Here is a 10663-nt window from a genome sequence, read left to right on the forward strand (position 1 = left end):
GATCTATTTTTATGCTAGTTGTTAGAGCAGATGATGCTAGGAATACGAAGTTTAACGATGAAATGCAAGCTAAAACTAGGTAGTAATCAGACCGAGGGGCTTACTGCCCTGGATTCGGACTGGTTGACGGAGGACCTTGGGGTTGATACCTGGGCTCGATCTCGAGCTATCGGGGGTAGTCAGGGATGAAATAACAGTTAAGATATGATTAAATAAGGCTCTTTATGGCTAATACCAAGCAATAAATGAAGAACAAACGGGGGGGATGACAGATGCTAAAGTGGCCTCGAGCCAATAAGAACAAGTGAGTTAGAGAGAAAAGGGAGAGAGAGAGAGATATTATTGATCTTTGTGGAGAAATAGTTGGAGCAACATCAGCCCATCACAAAGTAGCGAGGGTTCCCTTTATATAGGAGGGGAGCTCGGCTATAGTACAACATGCATTAATTACAAAGTATGGAGATGGGACGGTTGGACGCGACGCTTTGGCATAGGCTATGGATAGGCCGACGTTGTCAGACTTAGTCGTGTGCCTTGGAAGCTTCCCCTTTTGTTCTGGCCTCGACCTCCATCTTCTTTGAGTCGGGCCTCGACGAGCCCCGAGGGAGAGGACTCGGTCGTGGTTCCCCGTCCTCAGGGTCTCGAGGCATTCTTCCGAAATGACTTGATAGCGAGAAATTAAGTCCTCAATTTCGCCGCGTACAAAGACTGCAAAAATCAATATATGTCACGCCTCGACCTCGGAGAGCGCAACCGGTGCTCAACCGAGATAACCCGGCCGAGCAAGCATGCTAAATTTCCTTCCACCCAACTCACCCATAAATAAAGAATGGATATATTTAATTAATTAGATAATAAGATAGTCATGTGTACTACTCCAGTTCATTACCATTAGTTGAATCATTTATAAGTCTCCAAATTAATACATTTCACAACCAGAGTTTAACAGTGGAAGCATATGATACAATTACGATATTTTTAGTTCAACCTTCCCAACACCACTACACAATCCACACTATGTCTACGGAGCCTTTAATAGATACAAAAGAGTACAATGATGGTGCTAGCAATAAGGCTCCGGCTATACTTCAAAACATATTAATACACACGGAACAAAAGATGCACAACCCCGAAATGAAGTAGGGCTCACCAAGTGAGTTGGGAAGATGTGTACCGCTATCACTTGTCAATGCCTTCTGCTGTGGAACTACCTGCATCCATTAAAGATGCAGCGGCCCTGGCAAAAGGGACGTTAGTACATGTCGAATAATACAAGTATGAAAACAAAACATCTAATCAAGGAATTGGAAATACAACATGAATATGATGGGTCATGGTAACAATAGAATGGCATAGATAACCGTTAAATCCAAAGCAAATTTATCAAGAGCTTTCAATAACATTCATAAATTTTAAGTCGAGTCTGTAACCACCTTTACACAAAGCGGCCCCATAGCTTCACCCCAATGTATGCGGGTGGAGGTGCAATCACAATACCATAAACTCTACACAAAGCAGTCCTACCACCTCACCCCAATGTATGCGGGTGGAGGTGTAATCCCAATACCACAGCTCTACACAAGCGACCCTACTGCCTCACCCTAATGTATGCAGGTGGAGGTGAAATCCCAATAATACAACCCTACACAAAGCAGCCTTGCCGCCTCACCCCATTGTATACGGGTGGAGGTGCAACCACAATATCACAATTATAAACAAAGTGGCCCTGCCGCCTCACCCCAATGTATGCGGGTGGAGGTGTAGCCACAATACTGAAATTTAGATTTTCAAATGATAATAGTTGTGCAAAAGGTTCCCTTTCAATTCACTCTCTTTAGCACCTTTGGCCTTAACAAGAACATTAATTCATAAGTTTTTTTCATATGGGAACAAGAATTTAATCACATTGATTTCATAACAATATTTTTCCCCAAATGGGGGAGGGGGTATAACATAATTAAGTCAAATATGGAGAATCATTAACCCATGAGGGTTCTAACACGTTATGCCAATCGGGAATCAATTTATGGGCTCAAACATCCCACATCAATAGTATTTTAAGTTTGAACTTCCTATGATGGAATTTTGTAAGAATACGAAAATTTTAATAACAGAAATAGAGTTTAGCCTTCATACCTCGAAAGAACTTTTCGTAGTGCAATGATAATGTCCCAACACTCCTAATGATGCCAATTTATAGAGGAGGGGAGAATTACAAGCATGATTAGGGAAATTTGTAACGTAAGGGCTGTTACCACTATGACCCAACCTTTCCCTCAACTAATTCAAGAATAAAATTATCCAAGATGGTTCAACAATTTCCCCATAGTCTCTATTAGCTCATGCATATGATAAATCTACCCTAATCACCCATAATCAACTCCAAACCCAAAATTGAAGAATTGGGGAAAGAAATTCCTACCTCTTTGAAGCCTTAGCAAGTTCCTTTGACGAAATTTCAAGGTTTGATTCAAGGTAGAGTAGTGAAATCCTTACCCATCCCTTTCCTCTCTCTAGAATATCTTTCCCCTCTCTCGAAAACATCAAGTAATCCTCCAAAAAATTAACCCTTAAGATAGATAAATGAAATGGGGGTCGGGTTGTAAAATTAGAAAAATGAAGCTCCGAAACACAATCTACGGTCGCATATATGTGACCGCATAATGCTTCTGTGGTCCGCGAAAATGGCCCTCCAGAACTGGGCACCTCTACCTGGGGTATGCGGTTGTTCTACGGCTCGCATACCTGTTCTGCGGTCGCATAATTGACCGCAAAATGCCATCTAAAACTTGCCCAGTTTTTTGCCCTACTCTGCAGCCATTCTACGGCCCGTAGAGTGATTCTGCGGCCGCATAGTGGACCGCAAAAATGCCTTTTTCTTCCAAACATTTTCCTTTAATGCCCAGTGCACTGTTCAATCAAAAAAGTCTGCACCGCGGCTCACAAGCTCGCTGTTAAGAATCTCTATAATCATTAACACATATGTTTACCCCGGCAACACGAACTCCCAGGTTTTAGGTAAAATATTACGGGGCCTTACAATATAACTATCCCAAGAACTGGTAGTATAAGTCATGAGCGACTAAGAATAAGAATACAACTCTAGTTTGAAGAAAGATACATCATCTATTTGAAATTTACATAAACAGAAATATAAGTCCTAAACTATTATAAACAAGTGGTAGCTTGTATCTAGAATGTTGGTACGTCTTTAATGCTAGGCTTCGTCCTTCATAACAACTTAACTCCAAAATCTGCATGCAAGGTGCATAAGTGTAGTATGAGTACAACCGATCTCATGTATTCGGTAAGTATCTTGATTGGCCTTAGTAAATTAGTGATGAGGTTTTTAAGTCAAAAGATAGTCACTAATATAATATGTGCAGCGCAATAACATATATAGGGCAAGAAAGTATCCGAGGAAACAGTCATAGAACAATGGATATCGCAAATAAATGTGCACGATTAACGAAGAAATAAAAAACATGCCTTTACAATTTAACAGGTCAAAGCAAATACAACTTGCATCAACTCTGCACACAAAAGATAATGCACCAAGTCATGTGTATTCAATACTTCTACATGAATGAAGAGTGTCTATATACAACAAAGATCTAATTTCATATCAATTTCTAAATGGTATGTTTATGAGACCTTTACATGAGTCCAACATATCAATGTATGATGATAACACTCTTTTACCTCAACCCGACACTCTCCAAGAGTCCAACAACTTACTATTAAGTCTCATTCATATATAAAATGCATCAGCTAAAATATATAGATGATATGCATGGATAATGCATGTAAATGCATGAATCACTTGAATGGACAAGCTTCCACCGTTATGCTCAATAACTCATCACATCAGATCCCACATCACAATCAACTAGAGATTCATCAGTTTCTCACAACCTACATATACGCCATCCATAGAAAAATATGAGAGGGAGACCCTAGGGGATAGATCCATATCCACGTGTTGCACGGCCGAAGTCTCGTGCATTGCATGGTAGAAACCTTGTGCTACAAAATATCAATATCAATATCACTATAATCGTATGGAAAAGATCTCGTGCCAAAATAATATCATATCGCAGTCACCGCACGGCAAAGACTTCATGCCAGATCGATAACAATATCACAATGATTGCACGACAAAGACCTTATGCCAAATCAATAACAATATCAAAATATTTACAGGGCAAACACCTTGTGCTATAACCTTAGCCCATATCCAAGAACCATGTACAGTGTTGTATGCATATGAATAAGAGATAATCATATATAATGCACATTGATATAGAAATATACATACATGGATGTATGCATGTATACAAAGAATGATCCATAGATAAGATGTATGCATATATGTACGTATGACCAAGGACTTAACATGTATACGTCATCCCGAATAATCTTCATGCCCAAATAAGCATCAAAATTCATTTCATAGTCTTTAACAAGGCTACATCAATTTAAGGCATAACAGAAGAATAACAAATACGGGTGTGTGTTCATAATATACGTGTGTCTATGTCTAAAGCAAGTATGACAATGAACTCAAAAATAGTTCATCATGCTCAAAATTAGGTACCATTAGCCTCAAAATTGACTCTAGCAAGATTTTATTATGCTCATGTAGTCAATCAGTTGAGTAAAATATACAACAAGTAGAACATACAACCAAACAACATATAAAGTAGTCTAGAATCCACCCCTAGTGTGAATACTCTTGGAACATGTATATTACAACCGTCATCTCATATATACATCATTCCTCCATGTAGCAAACAATATCAATTATTAGAGAAAATTCCCTCAACCAAAGCTAGACAAGACACTTACCGCATCCGACTAGACTTCAACCTCAAATCGCGTTAAAATCTCGTTCTAGCCCTCCAATTATGTAAATCCAAGCCAAAACATCATCCGAGAAAGTCAAACAATGCTATAGGAAGTAACCTCAATCCGTAAAGCTTTGATCTTTAGAAAATCCCTAAAAAATCAACAAAATTCAATCCGGGCCCGCATGTTTAAAATTTTAAAATTTTGAACCAACACCAATCCTGATGACTCATAATTTGTTGAGTCCAAATATGTGATTAGATTCCAAAATCAAGTCCAAACCCTCAAATCTGCAAAATACACTCTCTTAAAGTGTAGTCAAAACCTCAAATTTTATTTCAAAATTTCATATCTTGTATGTTAATAATTCATATAGATTCTTGAAATTGTTACACCCACACTATTCCCCCACATACAAAGTTGAAGATTCATGAGGTAAGTACAACCAACCATATGGTGGCACGTGCACAGGGGTGACTACATGTGACCAAATTGCGCCAGTTGTCCCATCGGGCGCAGTGGCCGGTGCGGGGCAACCCATTTGGCATTCGGAGTGGCAGAGTTTTCTAGACTAAGTATAAAAGGGTAGTGCACATCTCTTCTCTTTCATTCTAGGAGATATCACTCACTTTAGTTCCCCCAAGATGCTCTCAAATCCATTTTTTTTAAATTTTCAAGTAGTCTAAAGCTAAATCGGAGGCGAATCTCGTAGGATCTAGCATGAATAAAGCTTGAAATTGCCTCTATATTAGTGAATTTCACGATTGGTTCCATTTGTTAGTGAATTTTCTAATGTGTTCCGTGATGAGATCCCGGGTATACCACCAGAGAGAGAGATTGAGTTTTCCATCATTGTGCCACTCGATACGCAATCGATATCTATCCCTCTGTGCAGGATGGCTCCTACCGAGTTGAAGGGATTGAAAGCTCAAATGAAAGATCTTTTAGATAAGGGTTTTATCCGACCCAGTACTTCCATGTGGGGAGCTCCAATGCTATTCGTTCTAAAGAAATACTATTCGTAGAGGATGTGCATTGATTATCGAAAGCGGAATAAGGTAACCATAAAGAATAAGTATCCTCTTCCAAGGATCGATGATTTGTTTGATCAATTGCAAAGCGCTAAGCATTTTTCGAAGATTGATCTCAGATCTGGGTATCATCAGTTAAGAATTAATGAAGAAGATATTCCGAAGACAGCCTTTCGGACCGTATATGGTCATTACGAGTTTCTTGTTGTGTCCTTTGGCTTAACTAACACACAAACAACTTTTACGGATATGATGAATTGAGTGTTTATGTGATGACCCAAAATGTCATCTTTAAATTAATACTCATCTTGGAGTTTTAAGACCTTGAAGAGCGCTATTAATTATTTCTCGACTTGCGTGCACAGTCCGTATAATTTTCTGGAAGGTTTTTATGTGAAAAATAGATTAAATTGTAAATTAGAGCTTTAAAACTCAACTAAGTTGACTTTGGTCAACATTTTGAGCAAGCGAACCTGGATTTGAGTTTTGACCATTCCGGTAGCACCATATCGTGATTTGGGACTTGGTCATATGCCCAAAATCGAATTCGGAGGTCCCTAGATCAAATTATCATCATTTAACGAAATCTAGAAATCTAAGGCTAAAGATTTTTTAAGTTTGACCGGAGATTTGACTTTTGAGCAAATGACTCCGGAATAGATTTTTGATAATTTCAATAGCTCCGTATGGTGATTTTGGGCTTAGGAGTGTGTCCGGATATTTATTTCGAGGTCCGTAGCTAAAATAGACTTGAAATGGCGAAAATAAGAAATTTAAGTTTGGAAGTTTGACCGGGGGTTGACTTTTTGATATCAGGGTCGGAATCCAGTTATGAAAATTTTCATAGTTTCGTTATGTCATTTATGACTTGTATGCAAAATTGAAAGTCATTCAGACTTGATTTGATATGTTTTTGCATCGAATATAGAAGTTGGACTTCTTAGATTCATTAGGCTTGAATTGGGGTGTGATGCACGGTTTTAGCATTTTATGATGTGATTTAAGGTTTCGCCTAAGTTCGTATGATGTTTTAGGACTTGTTGGTGTATTTTGTTGAGGTCTCGAGGGCCTCGAGTGGATTTCGGAAGGTTAACAGATCAATTCGGACTTGTATTTATCTGCTGAAATTTTCTGGGCAGTTTCTGCATTTTTCGCACGTGTGAATAGTGACCGCACCTGCGTGAACAATATACGTGCACAGTATCCATGTACAGTAGCCGTGTACAGTATCCGTAAACAATATCCGTGAACAGTATCCGTGAATAGTACCGCGAAAAATTCTAGATAGAGCAGTCCGAATTTTCTTTCATTTTTGGACTCCCAAGCTCGGTTTGGGCAATTTTCAGAGGAAAAGTTCACCACAAAATTTGGGTAAGTGTTCTTGACTCCCTTGTGATTATATTCATGAATAAATCTTCATTTTTGGCATTAGATTATTGATATTTGAAGAGAAATGGAGGAATTTTCTAAAATTCCATAAAGACAAATTTTTAAGATTTGAAAGCCAATCCGATGTCGGATTTTGGTGAAATTTGTATGGTTGGACTCGTGGTTGGATGGGGGTTTACGTTCCGTAACTTTTGTTGTATTCCGAGATGGAGGCCCCACGGGCGATTTTTGGGTTAATTTCGGATTTTGTTGAAAAATTAGTATTTTCATATGGAATTAATTCCTATAATATGTATTGAATGAATCAAGTTAATTATGACTAGATTCGGGACGTTTGGAGGCCGATTTGAGCGGCAAAAGCATTTCGGAGTAGGATTTTGCTCGGATTGAGGTGAGTAATGATTGTAAATGTTGTCCTGAGGGTATAAAACCCTGAATTGCACATCGTTGTGCTATATTGAGGTGACGCACACGCTAGATGACGAGCGTTGGGTCGTGCACTATTGGGGATTGTGACTTAGTCCATCCCAAATGATTGTTTTACCGCGTATTTGACTGAAAATTATTTGTTATCATTATGTTTTGGGCTTAATGCCATATTTGGGCCTCGTGCCAACTATTTGAACCCTTAGGGGACTTTTCCTGATATTTCCCTACTGTTTTGACTTTATACTTGAACTCAGTCATGCTATATTCTACTTGTTTTATAACTCAACCATGTTTACTTTATTTTAACACATTAAATGATACTTTAAGTGATATTTTGGACTGAGCATCATGTTTTACTGTTGCCCGAGTGGCTTATGAGATTCTGACTGAGTAAGGCCGATGGCCTATGTTGTGAGGATACTTTTGGGTTGGGCTGCACGCCGCAGCAGTGATACACTGATTATGATTATGAGGCCGAGGGCCTGAGAATTTACGCCACGAGGTGGCTTGTTGATATGAGGCCGAAAGCCTATGTGATTATGCCACGAGATGGCTTGATATTGCGCTTGGGTCGTAAGGGGACACTCCAGGAGTCTGCACACCCCCAGTGAGCGCGGGTACCCATTGTGACATGTGATATAGCCCGAGGGGCTGTGATTGTTCCATGATATTGCCCGAGGGGCGGATTCTGTTGACATTGTGCCCGAGGGCTGGATTCTTATGTGTTTATTTGTTCTAGCTGTTTTGCATTTAATTGCTTAACTGTTAAAAATGCATTTCTAAAGAAGCTTAAACTGAACTAAAATGACTTTACATATTTCCACTGTTTCATTGTTTTTACTGGCTTTTACTGTTTCTTTATAGCCTGTTGACGTGCCTTTACGTGATTTCGAGGAAAGTTGACTCTATTTATGGTCTACAAACACAGAAATCCGGGTAAGGAATTCTGTTAACCCGGAAGAAGGTGTTAGGCATTCACGAGTTTCGTGGTTTTATCACAGTCGCTGAACTATTAATATTGGTCTGTTTATCTGATTTAATACATGTTTAGAACTATTGCATTTTTAACTTTCTAGCCACTTTTAATTATTTTAGGAAAATTCATGATCGTCATACACTTGCTTATTTTTGAAAACACATCGTAAACCACGCTACATGAAATGCACCCAAGATTCACGACACGTTTATTTTATTTATTATTATTCAAAATTATGGTCGGGTCACATGAAATACATCCCAGCATTTGGATTTAATATATCATGACTATGCCACGAGAACCGTACCCACAATCACGACGATTTATTATTAATCGCACCTAAAGCAAGCTATGATGTTTGTGCTTTATTTCCTAATCTAATTGAGATTATTGTGAGGCCAAATTTATGTATCAGCTGCAACAAAAGTGTTGGATTGGAATCCTTCTCTAAGTTTTCAGTATTTGGAAATTTGATATGATAGAATCAGTCTGACATATAGTGCAATTAAAATAAGCATTTTCAAGAACAAAGGTTCAATTAAACTAAGGTCCAAACCAAACCAAGGTTCCTTGAAGCTGCACACTAACAGATACTCCAAAATAAAACAACAAAAATGAAATTAATATGCTATTAATGAAACCAAATAATTTCAAGCTAAACCCATATAAGAGGAATTGAAGGAAACGTACAAAAGTAAAATACAAATGAATAAAAGTAACATACTTTAATAGTTTCTGGGTCACTGATGAAAAGGATTTCAAGATTATTTTGAAGAACTATTGTTCTGTAATCCCTTTTGTCAGATTTTCCCTTGTCTAGCTCCCAAACTCCCCAAGATCTTTCACTGCAGTAACTCCTTTTTGGATTAGAATATTAAGAAACCCCAAAGTAAACCAACGTACAGCAAAGGCTCCGCCAAATGAAAGCGCAACAGCAAACTCCGATTGAAAATTATACGAGAATTGAAATGTGACCGGAGTTCGAACGGAAAACTCGTCGGCAAAGCTCGAGCTTGACTGGAGTTTGTGTGTTTTGTGAACTGATTCTGACTGTGCTTTGCCCGGGATTTTGATGGTTGTTTCTAAGGGAGCTTAGGTGATGTCCATGGCTAGTTTGTGCAGCGTTGCTCAAGGTGATTTCAACTGCGTTTTTTGGCTATTTTTTAACTAGAGAAAGGGATTGTTTCTGGTGGTTATCGGCAGAGGGGTCTTCGGCGGCCCAAGGTTCCAAGCACTGGGTGAGGCCGCTAGCTGAAGAAAGGTTTTTGAGTTTAAAATTTTTATTTAGGAAATGAGAGGCGTCTGAAGACCTCAAATCAGAGCGGGGATTTGATTTGAAAATACAGTGGGGAATGGAATTGGAAATAGGGATTCCATTTCTAGATTTTTACTTGGGGAAGATCACTCATTTCTTGGGAGTGTTCTTTTGTGTAGGAACGACTGATGCCCTTTTAGGTCTAGGTCCTTTTAAGTCTAAGTTTAGGGTTTTAAGGATATTGGGTATTGGGTTTGGGTTGTTATGGGCTAGGTCCGAAAATTAAGCTTAAAAATGAGTTGTTTGAGCCCAAATTTTATTCATTCTCCGTGAACAAGACTAAAAATACGACTTCATTTATCAATTAATCATACTTAAGTAAAATAACTATTAAGATAAGACTAATCGTTAAAACAAATCTTTTTTTTGGTATTTTCAAATATCATATTAAAATAAAAATAAGGTACTATTTTTTATATTTTTAGTTTCACGAAAAGTAATAAACTAAAAGCAACTAAAAAGAAGAAATATTTTTGTAATTTTCATTTTTTTTGATAAAATAAAGTAAAAGAGTCAAAAATAATTGAAATATCGATATTAGGCCTAAATTGGATATTTACGCTAAAATGGGTAAAATCTCGGGGAGGGTCAAAAATCACATGTCTACAGTCGCCTCTGATTTTGTCATCACGGGTATTTTCCTGGTTTGTCATAGAGATGCATCGATTCTATTCG

At 38.3% G+C, this 10663-nt stretch overlaps 1 long non-coding RNA gene across 2 annotated transcripts; it reads right to left on the reverse strand.

Annotated features, from left to right (window-relative positions):
• Positions 1–863: 863 nt before the first annotated feature.
• On the reverse strand, positions 864–10253 carry LOC138884187 (uncharacterized). 2 transcript variants are annotated; one of them, XR_011404357.1, is made up of 3 exons: positions 9398–10114; positions 4849–4999; positions 864–1237 (listed from the first exon to the last, which is right to left on the reverse strand). It is a non-coding gene; the product is annotated as an uncharacterized lncRNA (long non-coding RNA). The 2 variants fall into 2 exon arrangements; XR_011404356.1 differs by lacking the exon at positions 4849–4999 and having other exon boundaries at positions 9398–10253.
• Between the last annotated feature and the right edge of the window lie 410 nt (positions 10254–10663).

The sequence above is a fragment of the Nicotiana sylvestris genome, chromosome 12 (assembly GCF_000393655.2).
Source record: "Nicotiana sylvestris chromosome 12, ASM39365v2, whole genome shotgun sequence".
Taxonomy (NCBI): Eukaryota; Viridiplantae; Streptophyta; class Magnoliopsida; order Solanales; family Solanaceae; genus Nicotiana; species Nicotiana sylvestris.